Source organism: Leptonychotes weddellii, chromosome 1 (assembly GCF_054177405.1).
Source record: "Leptonychotes weddellii isolate Sample4059 chromosome 1, ASM5417740v2, whole genome shotgun sequence".
NCBI lineage: Eukaryota > Metazoa > Chordata > Mammalia > Carnivora > Phocidae > Leptonychotes > Leptonychotes weddellii.
In genome coordinates, this window is record NC_138369.1 from 187,700,228 (window position 1) to 187,723,577 (window position 23,350).

The 23,350-nt window shown below is 44.0% G+C and overlaps 1 protein-coding gene, 1 long non-coding RNA gene and 1 pseudogene across 2 annotated transcripts in view; all 3 read left to right on the forward strand.

Moving 5' to 3' along the window:
- Nucleotides 1-23,350, forward strand: part of B3GALT5 (beta-1,3-galactosyltransferase 5) — an 82,522-nt gene that overhangs the window by 6,729 nt on the left and 52,443 nt on the right. The window lies entirely within an intron of this gene.
- On the forward strand, nucleotides 7-7,395 carry LOC145716465 (uncharacterized). The gene is made up of 2 exons (XR_014139109.1): nucleotides 7-4,394; nucleotides 4,601-7,395. It is a non-coding gene; the product is annotated as an uncharacterized LOC145716465 (long non-coding RNA).
- On the forward strand, nucleotides 12,874-13,122 carry LOC102744740 (ATP synthase F(0) complex subunit j, mitochondrial pseudogene; annotated as a pseudogene).

Genomic DNA, 23,350 nt, shown 5'->3' on the forward strand with positions numbered 1-23,350 from the left:
AATATGGTAGCTACTAGTCACATGTAGCTATTTACATTTAAATCAGTTAGACTTAAGAATAAGTAAAGTCTCGTTCCTCAGTTGCGCCAGCCATGTTTCAAGTGGCTGTGGCCAGTGCCTGCCATCTTGGCTAGTGCAGATACAGACATTTCTATCATCGCGAGTTCCACTGGAACTTTCTAGCACTGCCCAGGACTGTGTCATTACCAATAACTGCAACTCCTCCAAATCTCATTGTGCTCCCCAATCTCTGCTCCCCAATCCCTGCCCTCCTTAACATAGGAATGCAGTTCGTTCCAAGAGGAGCACCTCTTGGCATTTTGGCGTACCTCTGTCTTGTCAAGGACTTTGCCAATCCTTGTACTCTTCAGGAACCTACGCACAGCTCAGTGATCCTAACCCCTTTCCGCTGTCCTTCCTCCTGCCTCCCTGAGCCTCTCTTCTCCCCTCACTGGTGACCTTTCCGGGTCAAACATTAGAGTCATTGGTTTGCACATTCTCAGCTCCCTCCTGCTTTACCATGACGCTCGCTTGACGAAACGACACGCCGGCTAATCCGGTTCACCACCAGCTCTTGGCCGGCACCCGGTCAGCAGAATGGAGCTGGAGGAAAACACACAACCACACTTACAGTCTTACTTCAGTTCCTGACCTTGTCATACACCTGAAACTAATATGATATTTCATGTCAGCTATACTTTGATAAACAAAATCTACAACCTGCATAGCACTGTGTTTTTCTGGTCCATTTGCTCCATTCCCCCAGACGTCGATTCCAGGAGTGTGCCCCTTCTCAGGCTCCCACCACCCTTCCTCCATCCTCACTCTCATCCCACGGCCTTGCCTCCTCCTTCCTGCGAGTGTTGGATAGAACATCGTTATACTCCTACCACACCTGCCCTCGCCCGTGCGTGTCCGTGTGCCGCACCACAGAGGAGCTGTCTAGGCTTCCAGTGTAGACAGATTCTCCTGCTTGTGCCTAGGACCCATCCCTGCCCCCTACTCCAGGGCACTGCTGCCTCAGTTTCCCCTCCCTCTCTGATACCATCATTTCTTACCTCCTTACTGGCGGATAAGCACACAAACATGCTTTTCTTTCTCCCATTAAAACATCGATCGGCCCCATTTTCTCCCCAAGTTCGTGCCCATTTCTCTGCTCCCTTAGACGCTGTGTCCAACATGCTTGAGATGTGTGTGTATGTCTCCTTCCCCATTGTGTGCTTACATGAGTAAAGAACCGCAGTCCCTTTGGGGAAGGACTTGGGGAATCATTACGTCATACTCTTGTGGTGGTGCCGCAGGGTCCTTCCTCACCCGTCGTCTGCTTCTCCTCTGTCAGGGGTTCTGGGTCTGAGAAGTGACGCAGGTGCCTGGGCAGGGATTGACTTGTTGTTGGAGTGGCTGCCCTCACTCTCCTGCTCATCCATCCTTGACTTCCTGTAGTTTACAGACTGGACGGTGCTCTCGTTGGCTGCCCGTCTCTCTTGACCTTGGGAATGTCGGTCCTGATGATCTCTCCGTAGCTCTGTGCAGGCCAGGCCTCCATGGACGCCACTCTGCTCACTACGCTAATTGGATGGACCCTGAGGGTTAGGTGCTGCCACTGGGCCTCTATTGTTTTGGGATTTTATTACCCCATTGTGCCAAAAGCCCAGTTTGTCCACTGTCAGCTTGAGCCTTTGGGGAGAGCCACTGCTGATTTTTTTTTTTAAGAAGGTGGTTGCCCTTCCCACTGGTACACTTACTTTGATTTAATAAAGGCAATGTCCTCTGGGCCCTCCTGGGGGATGCAGTCGGCTGCTGGGGATTTTGGCTTTGTGGTAAATCTACCCGAGTGTGCCCTGTTCTTAGAGCTTCTTGAGCCCTTCCTCGCCCATCTACCCTGGGAGTTTGGGCACTACTTCTTCCCCTATACCTTCAAGTTTCCAAAGATCAACCTTGCAGTTTTTAAAGATTTTTATTTATTTATTTATTTTGAGAGAGAGAGAGAGAGGGGAGAGGGAGAGAGAAGGAGCAGGGGGAGAAGGAGAAGCAGACTCCTCGCTGAGCAGGGAGCCCAACCCAGGGCTCCATCCTGGGACCCCGAGGTCATGACCTGAGCCGAAGGTAGATGCTTCCCCGACTGAGCCTCCCAGGAGCCCCTAACCTCGGAGTTTTTTAAACACTAAAAAAAATTATAATTATTTTTTGGAGCACCTTTAATTTGATAAAACAATTGACCAGAAAGTACAGGGAATTCTCATGTGCCCCACCCCTGGCCCCCACAATGTCCCGTTTTATTAGCGTCTTGCGGTCACGTGGCACATTTGTTACACTTGAGCAAATATTGATGTTATTATTAACTACAAGTGCAGAGTCATATTAAGATCTTATTCTGGGCAGGTCATCTGCAGTCTTCACTACGTGTGCCTGTTTCAGCGGGTCATCCAGAGGTCTGGCCAGTGCAGACACAGAATTTGGGGCTCCCCTCTCTGACTCCTTTTTCTCGGGTGCTCCCTTCTCATTTTTCAGGGCCATGGTTTTCCTGAGCCCGGTCCTTTGATTTTTCAGCCGGCAGATTTTTTTTGTCCAACTTTTAGCCACCTGATGAAGTGCCAAATTTAGCTTGGCCTCCAGCAGAAGACCCCCCAAACCAGCATCACATCCTCTGCTAACCCCTTCTTCCAGGCTCCAGCTGGCCTCCACAATCCACCTGCTGTCTGTGCCCTCCAGTGTCTCCCTGGTGTTTTGGGGGCACAGTGTTCATTCATTTCTCATGGATAGGGTGGATTTGCTGAGCCAATGAGTACATTCATGTTTAACTTTTTTAAAAGAAGATTTTATTTATTTATTTGAGAGAGAGAGAGTGCACACAAGCAGGAGGAGGAGCAGAAGGGAAGGCAGAGGGACAAGCAGACTCTGTGCTGAGCATGAGCCGGGGCTCGATCCCAGGACCCTGAGATTATGACCTGAGCTGAAAATCAAGAGTTGGATGCTCAACCTACTGAGGCGTCCATGCGCCCCACATGCATGTTTAATTTTTAAAGGAACTGCAAAATTGATTTTTAAAGTGGCTGTATTTTTTACATTCCCAGCAATGTTTGAGGATTCCAGTTTTTCAACATTTTCCCCAGTACTTGGTACTTACTATCTTTTTGAGTACAGTCATTCTGGTGGGTGGGCAGGGTTTTCTCTGTGTAGTTTTCATTTGCATTTCTTTCTTTCTTTCTCTCTTTCTTTCTTTTTTTAAAGATTTTATTTATTTATTTGACAGAGAGAGAAACACAGTGAGAGAAGGAACACAAGCAAGGGGAGAGGGAGAGGGAGAGGGAGAAGCAGGCTCCCTGCTGAGCAGGGAGCCCGATGTGGGGCTCGATCCCAGGACCCCAGGACCCCGGGATCAGAAGGCAGATGCTTAACCACTCAGCCACCCAGGCGCCCCTTCATTTGCATTTCTTAATAGCTCACCATGTTGGGCACCTTTTTGTGGGCTTATTCATATGCCTTCTCTGATGAAATGTCCATTCAAATCTTCTACCCTTTAAAACATTGGCTTGTGTTATTACTGAATTGTAAGAGCTTCTGTATACGTTCTGGATGCAAATCCTTTACCGGATATGTAATTTGCAAATATTTTCCTGCAGTTTGTGGCTTGCATTTTCATTTCTTTATGGTGTCTTTCAAAGTGCAAAAGTGTTGGTCTCAATGAAGTACATTTTCTCATTTTTTTTCCGTTCTTGATATTGCCTTTGGTTTTGTATCTAAGAACTCACTGCCCATCTTAGGGTCTGAAGATTTTCTCCTATGTTTCAACTAGAAGTTTTATAGGTTTTGCTTTTACATTTAAGCTCTGATCCAACTTGAGTTAATTTTTGTGTAGGATTTCATTACATTAGAAGAATATTACACTTGTAAAGGTATACACTTCTAACAAGATAATCTCAAAATACATGAAGTCTAGGAAACAGAAGTGGAAATTTCAGTAATTGTTAACTTTTATTTTTTAATCATAAGGTTATGAATTTTTCCCTAAATGTAGGTTTATCTGCATGTACGATTTTTGGTATGAGATATTTTCATTTTGTTTATTTCTAGATAATTTGTAATTTCAGTTTTATTTTATCTTGGATCCAGAGTTATTTGGAAAAGTTTTACTATTAATTTCTTAAGTTTTTAATGATCTTTCTCTTATAGATTTTTAATTCTATATTTGGGATATAGGATATAGTCTGTAAAAATCACCCCTTCATAACTGATAAAAGTTTCCTCTGTGGCCAAGAACATGAGGGTTTAAAAATTATTTGACAAGTATAAGAGAATAACACGTTATTCTATTAACATCTATTAGTGTATATGTATATTCCATGCATATCTATTAAATTGACTTTGTTGAGGGCGCCTGGGTGGCTCAGTTGGTTAAGCGACTGCCTTTGGCTCAGGTCATGATCCTGGAGTCCCGGGATTGAGTCCCGCATCGGGCTCCCTGCTCAGTGGGGGGTCTGCTTCTCCCTCTGACCCTCTTCCCTCTCGTGCTCTCTGTCTCCCATTCTCTCTCTCAGATAAATAAATAAAAAATCTTTAAAAAAAAAATTGACTTTGTTGATTATATTTGTGTCCTTAGTATAGCGTCTGGCATATACTTAGCACGATGTGTTTATGGAAAGGTATGTTTTTAATGAGTCTTTCTATTTCTAGATGTTTTGATTTTCGTATCTGCCATGTTGTATGATGGGTAAAGGTCTATGTTTTCTTCATGGATTTTTGTCTTTTAGCATCACATCACATCTCTTTTTCCTAGTTGACGCTTTTTGCCTTAAATGCCCCTTTATCTGGTATTATCAAGGCCACTTGTATTCCCCATCCTTTTGTTTCAATTTTTCTTCGTATCATTGCTTTATTGTGTTCTCATAAATAACATATAACAGTCTATGTTAAAATCCAGTCTTTTTTTTTTAAGATTTTATTTATTTGAGAGAGAGAGAGTGAGCATGAGCAGGGGGGAGGGTCAGAGGGAGAGGGAGAAACGGACTCCCCGCTGAGCAGGGAGCCTGATGCAGGGTTCGATCCCAGGACCCGGAGATCATGACCTGAGCGAAAGGCAGACGCTTAACCAACTGAGCCACCCAGGCACCCTAAAATCTAATATTGCTGACAACTTCAATTCCAGTCTGGCCAAGTAAGTTCCTATTGGATTCAGTTCTTCACCTGTAAACTCTGGCCCCCAAAACAAACATAAATGAGCAACAGGTAATACCTCAAGGCACAGGAGAATGAACAAAAGCAAACGGATTCAGAATGGACCCTTGAAAGACAAGAATGGCACAGGATGAGTTACCCACTGTCAGGGTTTTTGGCCTGACGGCAGGTCAACCCTGCGAGGAAGATAAGCCCCAGTAAATACCCTTGATTCTTTTGGGCCTGCAGAATCAGGACCGAGTTTGGAGGAACCGCAACCACTGGAAAGTGAGGGGGGATCCCGAAGGAGAGAGCTAGGGAGGGTGTGTCTGCAGTTACGGGTATGACCTTCAGACCCCCTGGCTGATCTCTGAACCATGCAGAGATGGGACAGTTCCCAGCTAAGGACGAAAGAAGTCCTCTGGGAAACAAGTAGAACCAGAGAAACAGAGTTTGCAGTTGGAGTCCCAAGATATTAATGACTCACTCAAACAGACAAAACAATCAAATTTCCACCTTCTTCATAGGTGGCTGAATCTAAAGGACTCAGTCTCCAAAACGTGACTCACAATGTCCAGGGTCTGACCCTCGATTCTTTGAAGTATTTTTATTTCCTTACCTCTATATTCACACTCTTTCCTATAACACCTGAGTTTTTCTGAGGGTTTAAAGTTCTTGACTTCACCACTGGTAGTGTTCTTTCTTTACAGAAGTGGCTCTCAACCCTAGCGGCACATTAAATTCATCTGGAAGCTCCCCTCCCAGAGATTTTGGCTTAACTGATCTTGGAGGCAGTCCTGGCATCCTACAGCATTAACAGCTCCCCGAGGGCTCCTGACCTGCAGCCCGGGTTGGGGCTGACTGCCCGTGTCCACCCTTCTCCCCGACCCTCTGGGGAGGAGCCGGTTGGGGCCCACCTGCCTCCCCGCCCCTCAGATCACACCCCGCCCCGCCCAGGGACAGGCAGCTCTGCTGACTGCTGACCACTGCCCGCTGCGGGGCTGAGGGCAGGATGCAGGTGGGGGAGAGTACTCCACCCTCCAGGCTGCTCCACAGCACCCCAGCCCCTACCCCGGGCCCTCCTGTGGCTGGAACACACCTCCTGGGGGCGGGGAGAGCGCTGGGAGCCACTCCCACCTGGGCAGGGCCTGGGCCTTAGTTTCCCCCTTCAATTCAGCACTATTGCCTCCCATCTTCCAAGCGTTCTTCCCTAGTTTCTGGTCCTCAGACAGCTCTGATTTTCCTTGCAAACAATTTGGTCCCTTCAAAGCCCCTGGAAACCTGGCTCTAGTAGGTGCACAGTTCGTAGGGAGTGGAGGTAACAGGATGGCCTGTCCTCTCAGCACTGTTTCTCTGCTCCCCATCCCCATCCTGGGAATGCTGCTGACCAGCCATGTGCTGGGTGGGAGAGGAGGAGAAGGGGAGATGAGGTCTAAATATTGGTGGGAAATGAACAAATGATGATTTTGGCTAAATTTAGAATTTTTTGAGGTATGGTTTATATTTGTTGTTTATACATACATCATGAGAAAACGAAATATATACAGACCTTAAAACCAGTTGATAGACATGTTTATGTTAATTTTGGATAAAAGATCAGAAGAACTCTCCAATGGAATATGGGGAAACTTGTAGGAACTAGCCCTTGGGCGACTGGCTGGTCCGTTTGCAGATGGCAGGGAGCATCTGTCCAATAACTAAGAAAGCCTTGAGTTGACACTATAAGAAATTGAATTATGAACTGTTCTGAAACCCAGTGAATGGACCATAAAATGACTGATGCCCTGAGCCAACCTCTGTGTTGGGCTGTTCCACTGCTCTGTGCTTGAGATGTGTGGGTTCCCCTCACACTCAAGTAGGTTTCTACACATGCATGGTGACATGTACATTTTGTACATTGATTTAATTCACTTGGCCAGTTTATACAAATTATAACGGGATCTTTCATGCACTGGCAGAAGAAAGAGAACCATAAGCTACTGCTTCAGAAACTTTATTTTAGAAAATGGCCTTTTTCTTGGAGAAAAAAAAGCAAAAGTAATGACTTCTGTAGCCTCATGGGAATAATGCACGAATGACATGAAGGCATGAAGCCCAAAATACTCTTGCAAGTTGCAAGCCCAGAGTAGATCATGAGTATAGAAATGGACTTTAAAATATAGAGAAGCAAATTCTAAAACATGAGTGTAAATATTAAAACAAAGCGAAACATCGAAAATGCTTTCTCTTATAATGTAGCAGCTCCTTCCTAAAAAGGTGTGGTTATAAGCTCTCTAAGGGCACCATTGAAAAGCTCCCCTAGTGGCCAGACATAACACAGGGACACTTCTCTTGTAATGACTACCTGAGTAATCTAGGAATTGGTATAATTTAATAATTCATGGTTTATTAAATGAAAAGTTGCAGTTATTTACAAGTCTTAGCATTTTGTCATCAGACACAAAATACTTTGGGGGTATGAAGGAAAAACTGGTTCAGAAGATTCCTGCAAAATAAATTGTTAACCCAAGTTAGAGTCAGTTTGCAATTTTAGAAAATTCTAAGGGCAGAAGAGAGGCCGGGCAGCTATTGGGTGTGGCTATGGGGTCCACACAGGGACGGGGAGACACTTGTCTCTGAGCCCCAAGGTCACAAAGTCTTCATCAAACTGAGAAATAGAATGTCAGCAGCTCCCAATCAGAGAACGACAATTATCACATGATCTCACTCATATGTGGAATTTAAGAAATAAAGAAGAGGATCATAGGAGAAGAGAGGGAAAAAAATGAAACAAGAGGAAACCAGAGAGGGAGACAAACCATAAGAGACTCTTAATCTTAGGAAACAAACTGAGGATTGCTGGTGAGGGAATAGGGTAACTGGGTGATGGACATTGGGGAGGGTATGTGTTGTAATGAGCACTGGGTATATATAAGACTGATGAATCACAGACCTGTACCCTTGAAACAAACAATACGTTATTTGTTAATTAATTGAATTTAAATTAAAAAAAAAATGTCAGCAGCTCCTTTGATGCCTGATGTGCACCTCCCTGGTGGCCCTCAGAGAAACCACCACCCCGAATTTTATATTCATCAGTGTTAGTTTTTCTTTGTAGTTTACCACAAATGGATAAACCATTAAGAGATTATTTTGTTGGGAATAAAAAATCCCCTTTGCCTCTTACTTACAACGCTGCTTCCAGAAGGAGCCTTGAGGATGGGTTGGGTCCCCCACATTCTCCCACAGTGCTCCCCTGTCTCCCCCCAAGGTCTTCCCCAGGCCCCAAGCACCATCTCCTCCCTCCTCCTATAACCTCAATGTGCCCTCCCTCCATCAGCTTATGAAGATGGATACCCCGGTGGGGTGGAGGAAACTCCCAGCCCCCAAACCCCATCTGCACTTTAGCCCCACTTAGACTCCAGCTACACTTAAGCACAATATTTAACACAGTGCCTGGCACAGAACAGGAGCTCAGTGAATAAATGGTGGCGCATAGGATTAGGACCAATGCTTGGGCTCCATGCAAACTCACTCCCATATCCTGGCACATCTTCACCCATGTCTGTAGTGTGGAAGGGAACAAGGGCCCCCAGTGACAGTTAATGGTCTATGCAACAATCTAGTTGGTAGATTACATCTGTGACATTGCGAGTATGAAATATGGCAGCCAGGGTCCCTCGGTGCCTTTATAGGACTGGATGGCCCATGTGTGGAGTGCCTCTTGTCCGCCGTCGGGAAGCCTGTGCTTCCAGCCCACAGTACTCCTGACTTCATTTCCTGGAGCAGAACCGAGTGGAAGGGCTGAGCTGATGGACTCTCAGCCACTCCCACTGCCACTCTCCTCCTCCTGAGGGCACTCTTGTCTCCTGTGCTCTCTTCCCTTTTCTGTTCTTCCTTCTTGTCATACTTCCCGTGTTTCTTACTTTCTGGGAAAGGCTGGTCTCTTGTCGATCCCCAGCCAGCTGGAACACGGCTCTCTGTGCGAGAGAGCGTCTTTTGATGCTGAGGAGCTGCTTCTTCCAGAGTAAAGTGATTTTCAGGGTAGAGGCTGGAGGGGCGGGTGTTTTGTGGGTTGAGTTGTGCTGCCCAAATTCATATGCTGACTTTCTAACCCCTAGTCCCTCAGAAAGTGGCCATTTTTGGAGACAGGGTTTTTACCAAGTTAAAGGTGACATAATTAGGGTGACCCCTAATCCAATATGACTGGAGTCTTTATTAAAAAAGGAAATTTGGAGACAGACTTGCATATAGGAAGAAAGCCTGTGAACATGAAGAGAACCATCTACCAGCCCAGGAGAGAGGCCTGGAACAGATCTTTACCTCGCAGCCTTTGGAAGGAACCAAGCCTGCAATACCTTGATTTTGGGGCCTCTGGGCTCCAGAACTGAGTGTACATTCTGTTTAAGCCCCACAGTGTGAAGTAACCTTGTTATGAAGGCCCTAGAACATTAAAACAGGGTGACTGACAGATCAGAGCTATTTAGGAAACCTCATGGTTCAAGGTAAGTATCATGGAAAGAAAGAGGGATGTGTGTATATATATATATATATATATATATACATGTGTATATATATACACATTTGTATGGTCTCATTTTATCTATATATGAGGAATGGGGAATCCTTTTATTTTTTATTTATTTATTTATTTTTAAGATTTTATTTATTTATTTGACAGAGAGAGAGATAGCGAGAGCAGGAACACAAGCAGGGGGAATGGGAGAGGGAGAAGCAGGCTTCCCGCCGAGCAGGGAGCCCGATGTGGGACTCGATCCCAGGACCCTGGGATCATAACCTGAGCCGAAGGCAGACGCTTAACGACTGAGCCACCCAGGCGCCCTGGGGAATCCTTTTAAATAGGGGAATGTCAAAAGGGCATCTGCACCCCAATGTTCATAGCAGCAATGTCCACAATAGCCAAACTGTGGAAACAGCCCAGATGTCCATCAACAGATGAATGGATAAAGAAGATGTGGTTCATATATACAATGGAATATTACTCAGCCATCAAAAAAATGAAATCTTGCCATTTGCAACGACATGGATGGAACTAGAGGGTATTATGCTAAGTGAAATAAGTCAAAGACAAATACCATATGATTTCACTCACATGTGGAATTTAGGAAACAAAACTGATGAACATAGGAGAAGGGAAGGAAAAATAGAACAAGAAGGAAACAAAAACAAAAATAAAACAAGAAGGAAAAATAAAAGGGAAGGAAAAATAAAACAAGATGAAAACAGAGAGGGAGGCAAACCATAAGAGACTTTTGACTATAGGGAACAAACTGAGGGTTGCTGGAGGGGAGGTGGGTGGAGGGATAGGGTAACTGGGTGATGGGCATTAAGGAGGGCACGTGATGGAATGAGCACTGGGTATTATATGCAACTGATGAATCACTGAATTCTACCTCTGAAACTAATAATACAGTATATGTTAATTAAATTGAATTTAAATAAAAAATTAAAAAGAAACAGGGCAATGTGCACAACTCTCAGCTGGCATATTTAAATGGGAGCTAAATGGTGGCTAAGCTTTGCTTCCATCCTCAAGGAGGGTGTCTTCTACAGCAACATCTACAGCAACACCTTGGGTGGGTGCCCTGAGGGCTGAATGGCTTATTTAGAAACATTTTTGTCTGTTTGGGTTTAGAACATCCTGTTTGCCAAACATTACTAAGTCTGATGCTTCTGATCTCTCTGACATAAAACCTCATTTGAATGTTCAGATTCAACACCGACTGTAGAAAAGAAACCCTCATGTCTTCAGGACCGTACATACAGAACTCTTCACTGTGGTCTGTCTCTGGGTAGTGCTCATGGCGTTTGTGGGACTCAGTGCAGCTCTGGAATATTTGGATTATTTCACAGCAAGCATGTGTACTTTTGATATTTTCAGTGCAAGTATGGGAAAAGTGATGTGCTTCTTTGCTTATGTCCCCAAATATCCCTTTTCTATTCTGATGATAGTGGAGATGGCTTCCTACTTTTGATGTTCTTGTATTACAAATTTTGAACATGATTTCTTTTCATTTGGCCACAAACTTCTCAAACTACTTTATTGGTATCCCTTGACTTAGTCTCCTGTTTAAATACAAATTTCCCCACTCTGGATTTTCCTGTCCTCTTTATTTTTAAAAATATCTTAAAATCCAATGATCCAACTATGATCTCTTAAAAGGGATATTTACTATAAAGAACAGAAGAATTGCAAAAGCAAAGTGATGATCCAAAATGCACAAATAAAATTATAGGGAAAGGCATCTAAAGAAGACAGAAGGCTGCACAGGAAGGTCTTTGAGCTCAGCTTTGAGGGATAATGTACAAAGGATGGAGGGAGAGGTGCTCTATCTAAATGGAGTAAAACTCTTTGGCAAGGATCTTACAGAAGAGGGTCAGGGGACCGAGAAGTGTAAGATCTTTCCTTGAGGAAGATTCTATTATGCAGTAGAAGGAGAAAAGCCAAGAGAATCACTCACTCTGTGGTCTGCCAAAGAGGATCTTCTGGCTGGAAAGAGTAGAACAATATATAAAGGGAGGTAGATAGAGGGGAGGGGAAAGGATAGCCATAAAGCCTAACAGGCACTTATATGGCGGATGGACGTGTCAGCTCCAGATGAGTCACAGCCCAGAGTATTCCTCAGAGCTCCTGCCAGGTACCTTTGAGGATTCACAGTCGTGGATAAGGGTTCCAAAGACTGGGAATAGGCTCGGGTGAGTTCTTTTCAGAAAAAAGGGAAAAACAGAGACTCTGTGGACTGGTAAACGTCAAGTCAGCCCCTTGTAGCTTCTGGAATGGTGTGTGAAAACAGATGGTTTCTGAACATTCACAACAGGAAATAATGAACACTGAGTGCCAGCTTAAGTTCCCGATGAGCCATAACCAATTAGCCTCATTTTCCTTCTTGTGTTTAATTAGTGAATTTAGGAATATTGTATGCATGTTTTCATCTCATTAAAACACTTGATGAAGTTTCTCATATTCTTTGACAAGGTGGAGAAAGGGGGAAATATGAGGCTAGCAGCCAGAAGGCGAATTCTTAACTGATGAATGACTGTCTTTAAACGGAGTCGGTTAAGGACATAGTGTTGAGGTAAAGAGCTGTCATCTTGGGCCACACATTTCTGTCCTGGGATGGTTTTTGTTGTCAGTCATGCAGATGAAGACTTAGTAGATTTTCTTATGAGATTGCAGAGTCCCTGAAAGCAGTCTTACAGAAATTCATGTCCCACGTGAAGCCTTGGCTAATGACTTGCACATAATGGGTTATCAATGAGTATTTGTTGAGTGAATAAATGAAGAAACAGAATGTTTATGAATTAAATTTGCATATCACAAGAAATCTGAATGGAAATTTCCATTGAATACTGAAGATGAAAAGTTTCTCTAAATAGTGGAACATTTAACAAAAACCAATATAAGGGGGCGCTTGGGTGGCTCAGTCATTAAGCATCTGCCTTTGGCTCTGGTCATGATCCCAGGGTCCTGGGATTGAGCCCTGCATCGGGCTCCCTGCTCCTCGGGAAGCCTGCTTCTCCCTCTCCCACTCCCCCTGCTTGTGTTCCCTCTCTTACTGAGTCTCTCTCTGTCAAGTAAATAAATACATAAATAAATAAATAAAATCTTTAAAAACAAAAAAACCAACCCCCCCCCCAAAAAAACAAAAACCAATATAAGATTTAGAAAGAGGACCTTTCTGAGTTCTTGGCCATGCGGGTCAGGGCGACCTGACCTGGGGGTCCTATGCCAAGATGTTTCAAAGCCTTATTAAAAATGTTTGGGCCCTACTATACCCAAGTTTACCAGGAGATCTGGGTAGGAATGGGGTTGATGGGTTTCATGGTTTATAAAATCAGGAGTGTTGATAAAAGAAGTAAAGCTTTGAAAGCTTTGAGTCCTGTACCTGCTCATGGTCATCATTAGTTAGCTTTACTTGGAGGACACGTCAGATGGCACGTCAGTCTGGCTATAAATCTCAGCAAGTTCTGTTAGATGGGAACACAGAGCATCACTGTACCCTTGTAGACATGATGGGAACACAGAGCATCGCTGTACCCTTGTAGATGTGCAGTTTCCTTTGCGGCATGGATAAATGTACCTGTGAGAAGCAAAAAAAAAAAAAAAAGATTTAAAAAGAGTAAATATGTATTTTTGCATTAAATTTATTGTCTTTCCTCCCCCAACCGCATGTGCTATGGCTATGTTGGGCTTATGGTTTGGGCTATGGAAAAGATCAGGCCACACTGATAGAAAAGTGGTGTCCATCTGGTCCCATCCTTGTCTGTAGTGGTCAGATCACACCTAGAGTAGTGTATCTGTTTGTATGTGTGACATATTTTCAGAAGCAATATACAGATTGGACCAAGTCCAGAAATGGGCAATTGGAAACCATCATTTTGCAGAACTGGTTAAAAGGATGAGAAATGTTTAACTGAGGAAAAGAGAAATTTGAAGGTGAACCTGTTGTTAGAATAGTGTACCAGATTAGTGCTGGGCCAGGAACCGACTGCATCCACATCCGCTGGGGTCATTCTCAGGAAATCTTGACAATTTCCAAGACCCAACCTAAGATCCTGTCCAGCTCCAAGAATCTATTACAAGACAAGGGAGAGGTATTTTTACAGGTGGTTATGCACATATCATCCTAGGGGGCATACTGTAGAAGAAGAATCCAGTGGGACTCAGGTAGTATAAATGTTGGAAGTAAAGTGACTCAAATCAAAAAATCAAAACCAAATGAACAACAGTGTGGTGGTTGACAGGTCTAGTGATGGATGAATGGTCTTCTGTGTGCGGTGGAGAGCTCCCTGCCACTGAGAGGTTTAGGCAGAGAGTGGATTACTAGGATGCTATTAAAAAGGACTCCAGCTTTGGGAGGGAAGTTAATTTGGAAAAGCTTAAAGGTTTTTTCATTAATTCAACAAATATTTATTGAGTTATACTACAGGGCTAAGGAGAAAGGGCAGAGCAGGAACAAGGCCCCTCCCTCTTGGAGCTCACCTTTTATGATTTAATGATTTCAACAAAGTCCAGTCTTAAAGAATGCCAAAGTAGGAGATGGAAAAACCATAGGCGAGCAATTACACAGGGAAACATGTAACTTAGAAATAAATGTATTCCCATTTATTCAGCAAAGAATTAAGTGGAAAGGAAAGAAATGGGGAAAATTGATTTTGAGTGTAAATTTAGGCTAAAGAAGTTGGCAAGTATATAAAGTGTCATTAAGTATTCTGATATATATATGTGTGTGTGTATATATATATACATATATATATAAATTTAGTGTTGCTATATTCAAGAGAGTGAAATCCTGATGTTTTTAAAAAAAGATTTTATTTATTTATTTTTAGAGAGAGAGAGAGAGCGTGCGAGTGGGCGGAAGGACAGAGGGAGAAAGAGGGGGAGAATCTCAAACGGATGCCTCAGATCCCGATGCAGGGCTCAATCTCACTACCCTCAGATCATGATCTGAGCTGACATCACGAGTCAGGTGCTTGGGGTGCCTGGGTGGTTCAGTCGGTTAAGCATCTACCTTGGCTCAGGTCATGATTCTGGGGTCCAGGGATCGAACCCCGCATCAGGCATCCTGCTCAGTGGAGAGTCTGCTTCTCTCTCTGCCCCTCACCCCACTTATACTCTTTCTCTCTCGCTCTCTCTTTCTCTCAAATAAATAAATAAAAATAAAAAAAGAGTCCGGTGCTTAACCAACTGCACCACCCAGGCGCCCCAATCCGATGCTTAATTAGCCCTCAGATGGAAGAGAAGAGCAGACAGGAGAGACGGTGATCCCAGAAGGGAGCACGTGGATGTACTTTCTTTTACTCATTGGTCTTGGTAAGGGGTTTCTGCAGGCAGTTAAGTTTTTAGAAAAGGACGCGGTCTCAATAATGTTTTTCTGCTTTCTTCAAGCCATCAGTCAGAAGAAATTTAAATTCAAATGTTCTCTTGCTTTCAATGATTAGCTTAGCATTATTCTAAGAACAATACATTCACATTCTATGATTTACATAAGTAATTTAGGACTCTACAGAGTTTTTTGGTCTTACTTTTGAATTTAATGTTAAATTTTAAAAACTTTAAACATGCACAAGTCAAGAATGTGATCCACATACACAAAAACCCTCCTGCTATTAAAAAAAAAGACACCCTAGAAATACTGTATTACATAAGACAAAGGTCCTTCAGAAGGGGAGGCTGGGCTTGCGAGAAATAGAGGCAGTATTCAGAGAAATACTGCTTGGGAATTTTTTAATCTCAAAGCAGGAAACAAATTCTTCCATTTAGGAAGGCCCACGAGAACTAAGCAGTAGAAATACAAATCAATAACAGTGCTAGGAGTGAGTTGGACAGTTAGGGAGTCAGGGCCAGGGTCCCCAACAAGAAAATATGGAGTCAGGACAGCTAAAATAAAATAGCACTGACATCTCATTTTGCAGCTTAGACAGGACCAGACTAACGTTCTGCTTTGCAGCCTTTGCAGAAGTGATTTCTGCAAAACATCCTAAAATAAGACACTTAATCCCAAAGCATTTGTCAATATCACGGGCAAGGGGCAGTTCAGACATAAGCCCCCAGGTGTCAACAAAAACAAAGACCATCAGCACGTGGACGTTAACCTAATAGACAGATACGTGACCAAAGCCCTGATTGGCACAATTCAGCACACCCTGATTGCTTAAGACAGTTCCGCAAAAGAGCTCATAAAAACCCCTAAACTTAGAAACTCTGAGGGCAACCCTCTCGGGACCCCTCCCTCTCCGGGAGCTTTCTACTCTTGCTCAATAAACTTTGCTCTGCTGCCCATCACTCTCCGTCTGGTCCACCTCTTCATCCTTCGAAGGAGCGTGACGGAGAACCGCGGGCACTAAAGGCAGGGAAATCCTGCAGCAACAGTAGTCCCGTGGAAATGAACCAGCAAAACACCCCAAATGAAGATCCTAAAGGTGACCAGGGAGCAAAGTCAGGTGACCCACGAGCAAAACTGAGATGCCACTAGACTTCTCAAGAGCAGTGGCAGCAATCGAAGTCAGGAGACAGTGATGATAAGAAGATGGCAGTGTTTGCTCTCAGTGCTTTCTGTTCACTATCTCATTCAGTCTCAACACCCTCGAGGGCAGGACCAGTGTGGTTCCCCACGTGGCCAGTTTGTTCGCTGAGCTCAGGCTCTGGGAGTCCCCTGTGAGGGAGGTCCTAGAGCTAGGGATTGGCAAAGCCTGCCAGATTGTGGGGATTCTGTACACGCAGCCTGTGCTTATAAGAATTATGCTGCATAGGAGCATTGTCAAATAGCTGAGAGAAAATCCATCTAGAGTTCTACAGCTGTGGCCAGGAATCATCGAAGAGCGAGTGCAAAATAAAGACGCTTTCCAGACAAGTAAAATGTAAAGTAGTAGACCTTCACTGAAAAGGACAACTAAAAGGAAAAAAAAAAAAAAAGAGCCCAGACAATATAAAATAACAAAAATAAATGACAATGAGTTTGGGCTCCAAATAAAGGGAAGCTGGGGCGCCTGGGTGGCTCAGTCGTTAAGCGTCTGCCTTCGGCTCAGGTCATGGTCCCAGGGTCCTGGGATCGAGCCCCACATCAGCCTGCTTCTCCCTCTTCCTCTGCTGCTCCCCTTGCTTGTGCTCTCTCGCTCTCTCTGTCAAATAAATAAATAAAATCTAAAAAAATAAAATAAATAAATAAATAAAGGGAAGCTGAAGACTGGGGCAGGGGTTGGGGCTGGACCCTGGACAGGGAAGTCTTGGCATTGTGTGGGAGGCCAGGAGGGCTGATAGATTTTGGACTTAGGTCGTGTATGCCTACTCTCATCTTAAGAATAACGACTCAAAGAATAGAAAAAGAAAGCGTAATTTCCAAACTCATGTGGAGAAAAAGGGAAATAGAGGAAACTTAATTTATCTAATAATTGTTTTGATATAAAATAGTCAAAATCTTATCAATCCTCTTTTCTTGGGTTTCTATTATTGGATATGAATTTAAGTGTGACTCATGTCGACAGAAGGACACTAGCCTTCACTGAGCGCCTGCTGAATGCCTGCTGATTTGCTTGTGTTGTCTGAGTCAATCTTCACAGCAAACCTATAAACAATGAGCAGGGCCCCCAAGTTACAGATACAGAAACTAAGGCTCCGAGAGTTTATGTAACTTGTTCATGATCACACAGCCTTTCCAAGGCAGGAAATGACTTTGAACATGATTGTCTGACTCCAGGCCAGGATATTTTCACTTCACTGGGGTTTCTAAACTCCCGAGGAGCAGAGAGCTTGGTAAAGAGGCTGTCTGGTCCCTAAATGTTCCCAGAGTCGTGTTATCCAGATAAAGTCTTGCTCCTACATGTCTTCTGTCCTTCAAATACGTGGAAAGGCTGCTGTGAGACAGAAGGTAGAGATTTATGTAAAATGGACAAGGCTTTTTCATCCGTGCTTATTTTCCTAGGCAACACATACCATCACATGGCGGGGGGGTGGGGGAAGCAGGGTATCTTTTTTATGTAATGAAAAGAAAAGCAAGCAGTCCTTTTACTAAATATGTGGGAATTCCTCAACTTGGCTTTTCACCCGAGACCCTCAAAGACTGTCGGGGTGCCCTCCGCGGCGGGCCTGGACCCGCTCTCAGCAGTGCAGAGATTCCTGCCTTCCTGTAGGAAATCAAGTGCTTTGCCCCCCGCACCCGCTGCCCCTCCGCCCCTCCGCCACCCTGCCCCGCCCCCCCGCCTTTCTTTAAATAGGCTCCATGCCCAGCGCGGAACCCCTTAGGGGGCTAGAACTCACCACCCTGAGATCAAGACCTGAGCTGAAATCAAGAGCTGGATGCTCGACCGACTGAGCCCCCCAGGTGCTCCCAACCCCTTTTGGTTCTAACTCTGCAAGCCATGCTGAGCTTCATCAGATTTTAGTCAGCAATAAAGGGTTTACAGAGATCTTTACTTGGGTTTTAGCACCCGTTGCTCAGACTCTCAGCTCACCCTACACTCATTTGTTGGTTCACTCATTCACTCATTCATTTGGCCCTTGCTGAGGGCCACTGTGTGCCAGGCCCCGTTCCCACTGAAACCACACACAACCCTTACGTCTGAGAGCATTTCAGTGGCTTACCCAAGGTTATGAGCTTGTATATGGAAGGGCCTTGCCTTTAGATTCATTTTATAGGGTTCTCCCATTCTATTAGTACCTATTTCTACTTCATCTCCTTTCTCAACTTGGCAAATATTTATCTAAATTGAGGCCTGTTCCATACTTCCTGTACTTTATCAAAGGACTGGGGTAATCTGCCTTTCTGTATCTTTTTTTTTTTTCTAGACCCAATCTGACCTGCTACGTTTCTGGCTGAGCCCTGCTGGGGACTAAGTCAGTCCAGGGAGGAGGCAGATGGGGTTCCCAGACAATGCAGGGGGTCAGGGGGGGAGGAGAGTTTGGGCTGGCTTCTCGCCCAGGCAGGGTCACAGCCATGGGAACATCATCAAGGGCAGAGGCTGGTGCCAGATCTAGAAGGAAAGGAAGCTTAGCCGCTGGGCAACCTGAAGGCCTATTTCTGAGGGAAGCAGACTGGATGAAGGGATGGAGCCTGGAGGCTGTCCAGGGGGCCATGGGATCTGAGTGGAAATGGGCTCCGGTGTCCTAGTTTTGCCAGCTGGCTCCTGGGTTATACCTGTGGTCTCAGTGTCCTGCCTGACTGAGCATGTGTGCTCTTTCATATGGAGTTGAGCTTGAGAGATGACCAGCAATAAGCTGTCCCTTTCTACCTGAACCTTCTTTCAATGACAAATACAAATGCAACTGGGCAGGTGGGCCTAGGGGCCATGACCCATCTCTTGGGAGGACCTGGCAGAGGTGTTTGGCCCCTGTAGCCCTTGCTGGTCAGTTAGTATACCAGCCAGTTGGCTAAGGCCTGTGTACAGATGCATGGGGCCCCTAGGCCACAGCTATGGGATCCCTGGGAAAGTGGGGTATTTTTGGTTGGGTCTACGTGAGCATAATATTTTCTCTCTTCTATGAGAGCTAAATGGGAAAATGTGCATGTCACAGAATAAAACAAAACCAAAAACTGAAATCATTACAAAACAGATAGGAAGGGATGAACCCATGAGTGCATACCTGGTCGGTCAAAAGAAGACCCACTGGGTACTGGTCAGTGTGGATAATTCCTAGACAAGGGATGCTGTAAGTGGAGACAAATCCTTCTCAACCCTCTGAGGGCCCTCCCACATCCCGAGATGATGGGCTGACCACAGAAAGGAAGGCAAATCATCACACTTCGGGTCTACACTACCATCTTGGTTTCAGTTTGTCACAGAAGTTAGAAGTAGAAATTTCATCACTAAATAACTGGGTGATGGGCATTAAGGAGGGCATGTGATGTGATGAGCACTGGGTGTTATACACATGATTCCATGAATCATGGAACACTACATCAAAAACTAATGATGTATTATATGTTGGCTAATTGAATTTAAATAAATTAAAAAAAGGAAAAAATAAATAATGGTGAACAAATTAAGTATAAACCATACCTGTTTACATGTATCATAATAATTAATAACATCAGAATGAAGAAAATGTTTTCCTTTAAGGCATAATATATATACATTTATAAAGACATTATTGTCAATAATTACCTTAAAGTAGGAACATATTACAGCCAGTGGAGATGGGCTTTATTTTTTTTTTTAATTAAAAAAATTTTAAAGTAATCTCTACACCCAACATGGGGTTCAAACTCACAACCCCGAGATCAAGAGTTGCATGCTCCACCAACTGAATCAGCCAGGCGCCCTGTGATGGGCTTTATCTTAAAACATAAAGTGTATTATGATTATCCTCAATTGAAACAAATGTAGAAACAAATCTTTCTTAAGGCAAATCAATTGGTAGAGAGTTAACACATCAGATTTTATACTTGAACATGAGTATCCTTTTTCTCAACCTGAAAAGTATATAATCACCTGAAAAGTATATAATCACTAAGACATTGCTATATTAGCAATAGATTACTTCTATAAAATTAAGCTAGGAAGACTAAGTTTCTCTTTTAGTTATTATTATTATTTTTAGTGTTCTGGGTTTGATAAACAAAGGAGCTCTCATGATAGTTTTGACTTAATTAAAATCTAGAGAATGCCAAACAAACCAATTATTTTTGCTTTTCCTCCTTTTATAAGGCAAAGGAACCAATATTCATGTTTACCTCATGGCTGTCCAGGAAACTGCAGAGATATTTTAGGTGTGAAAGACATCTTAACAGCTTCATGATTCTAAATTTAGGGACTGAATTTAGGAAAACAATATTCAAGTCACTTGTCAAAAGAGATTGGCTGCAGAACAAGAAATATGTCATCTTAGCATCTTTATTAGTAAGGCTAAAAATACAGCATTTAGAATGAACGTGATGAAAGCTAACATAACCATAATTACGAATATTAATCCTCACCAAGGAAGAATCTCCATCACTGCATCTAAAATGACCTGACACCCACTTCTGACACCGCCAATATGGAGTAAGCTTTTCTCTATCTCAGATTATACAAATTACACAGCAATCTACCACTATAGCTTTTCTCTATCACAGATTACAGCTCAAAACTCTGGACAAAACATACATAGAAATTACCCAAGGACTCTGAAAAGTAAAAATAGCAGACAGATTAAGGAGAGGTGTCAAAGCTTGAAGTGGAGACCCATATGGGGTGAATTTTCTGGATTTTTTTTCTTTCATTTTTTAATCTTTTAGCTCTGACCTGGGGGTTGCCCTGGTTGTGGAACTATGTAGTGGGTGTGGGCAGCAAAAACGAAGAGAAGCCCCATGTTTCTGGCCAGAGTGCCTGGAGAAGCAGCCTCTGAAAATCTGAAAGGGTGAGATGAACTCCCTCAACCTCTTCTTCCTTGACCATGTCCCGGGTTGTTGCCCCACTGTGGACCCCATCTTTCTGGAAGGCACGCGTACCTGGAAAAAGGAGCCCCTGCCTTCCAAAAAGCTACTTTTCTTCTCCCCTTTCTTTTACTGCTTTGCCCTGGGCAGAGCCCAGTTGTGTCAGAGCAGGCTGCTGACACTCTTCCAGAAGTTTCCTTCTCTGGATAGGAATACAGGAAAGGGAGCATCCAGGAGCTGGAGAATGTAGAGGCAATTCTGATTTTGAAAACTGAATCGATATGGAAGCCACTGCCATAGAGGATGAAACGAAAGTCGTGGTCTGAACTTAACTGGGTTGGTTGACTTCTAAGATAATAACAATAATAAAAAAAATCAACATTCTCCGGAAGATTTTAACACGACCCAGAATCTCACAACACAATATTTAAATTGTCCAGAATATAATGCATATTAACCTACAAAGAACTGAAAAATGTGACTGATCCTCAAGGGAAAACACAGTCAAGAGATAGCAACCCCAAGATTTACCAAAATGTCAGAATGATCTCACACACTAAAGCAGCTATTATAACCCTACTCCATGAAATAGTCTTGAAGTGAGTGGAAAGCTAGAACTTCTCAGCAGAGAAATGCAGAGTAGACAAGGTAACATGGAAAGCTGAGAAGTGAAAAATGCAACTCTCTGAATTAAAAACAAAACAAAACAAAACAATATTGCTGGACAGACCCAATGGTGGAATGGAGCTGACCGCTGCCACAGGAAAGAATGAGGGAACTTGAAAACTTGAAGAGAGACACAAATAGGGACCCCAGACTTCTCAGATTTGGTAAGACCTAACTGGATAGAGTCAAGACACTCAGCAAAACCCAAACTGGATGAAAATAAAGAAAAGCATATCCAGACATGGAAAAACAAAATTGCTAAAAACACAAGAAAAAGAAGAAACCTTGAAAGCATCCACAGAGAAAGGAAACTTTGCATACAGGGGAACAAGGATTCAGATGACTATGGCGTTCTTATCTGAAACCCTGGAGGCCGGAAGGCAGTGGGTACAAGGCTGGCTCAGCTGGGCCCTGAGCCTGGGTGGGGAGCCCTGAGGCCAAGAGTGGCTGGTAACCCGAGACACGGGGATACACGCGACAGGCCAAACCAGGAGCTGCACAGAAGAGTCAGGACCCCAGTGCCAGAGAGAAGGCTGGAAGGGATTGCTGTCCAGAGGGTTCAGAGGGAGGATGGAAGCCTGGGCATGTGGACAGCAAACAAAATGGGATGGAAGATTCTGGAACCTCCCAATGGGGGAGGGGAGCTGAGGTCTCCTGACTGATGGCCCAAAGGGCTGCCTCTGCATGCAGTTTGCTTTGCTGGCCAGGAGGTGAGACAACCTGGTTTGGAAACTGGGTTTGGTGGGGGGTCCCTTGGGCTACTTCCTTCCTGACTCATCATGCTCTTGGGAATCGTGACCTGCCCACTTCACTCCCTTGTCACATTGTGAGCCCTCCATGGGGTGGGACCACTTCCTGAAGGACGCACCAGGATGCACCATTTGTTTCTATCTTAGTGTCTAGCACTGTGCCTGACATACAATAACTCCCCGTAGATCCGTGTTGAACAAAGGAATCAATAAAAAAATAGAGTTTGCAACCACCACTTTCTGTTGTACAATTTTTATTCATAATGCACAGTAGGTCTGGGGCAAGGCCTGGCTGAGATGGCAAAGCCAGGAGGAAGTCGTAGCAGGGATTTTAACACTTGATGTGGATTCTACAGGGCCAGGTAACTCGAGGTGGGAGCTCAGGGTGATGGCAGAGGACGCCCAATACAAACGTTCTTGGCTCCAGTGTTTTCAGGAGCCCCTGAGGCGGGTCAGATGTAAGGACTAGAAACAATGGTCCTGCCCTTCATGGTTCTGTAGAATCTATAAAGAAGAATTGGGCTGTGTAAAGTATTAAGCAACAATTTTTTTTAAAAGATTTTATTTATTTGAGAGAGAGAGAGTGAGAGAGAGCACATGAGAGGGGTTAGGGTCAGAGGGAGAAGCAGACTCCCTGCTGAGCAGGGAGCCCGATGTGGGACTCGATCCCGGGACTCCAGGATCATGACCTGAGCTGAAGGCAGACGCTTAACCAACTGAGCCACCCAGGCGCCCACAATTTCTTTTACTGATGGGGAAATCTCACCAATTTTAAAAAGTTATCATTATCATGAAAAATACAGATGTAGTGAAATTTATAGAGCTTCATTTAGGCATTGAACACTTAAACAATTTTCTAACACTATAAAATAAGATGAGTGTTGTGTCTTTTTTATGAGATCTTTTCTGAGATTAAAACTGTTGATG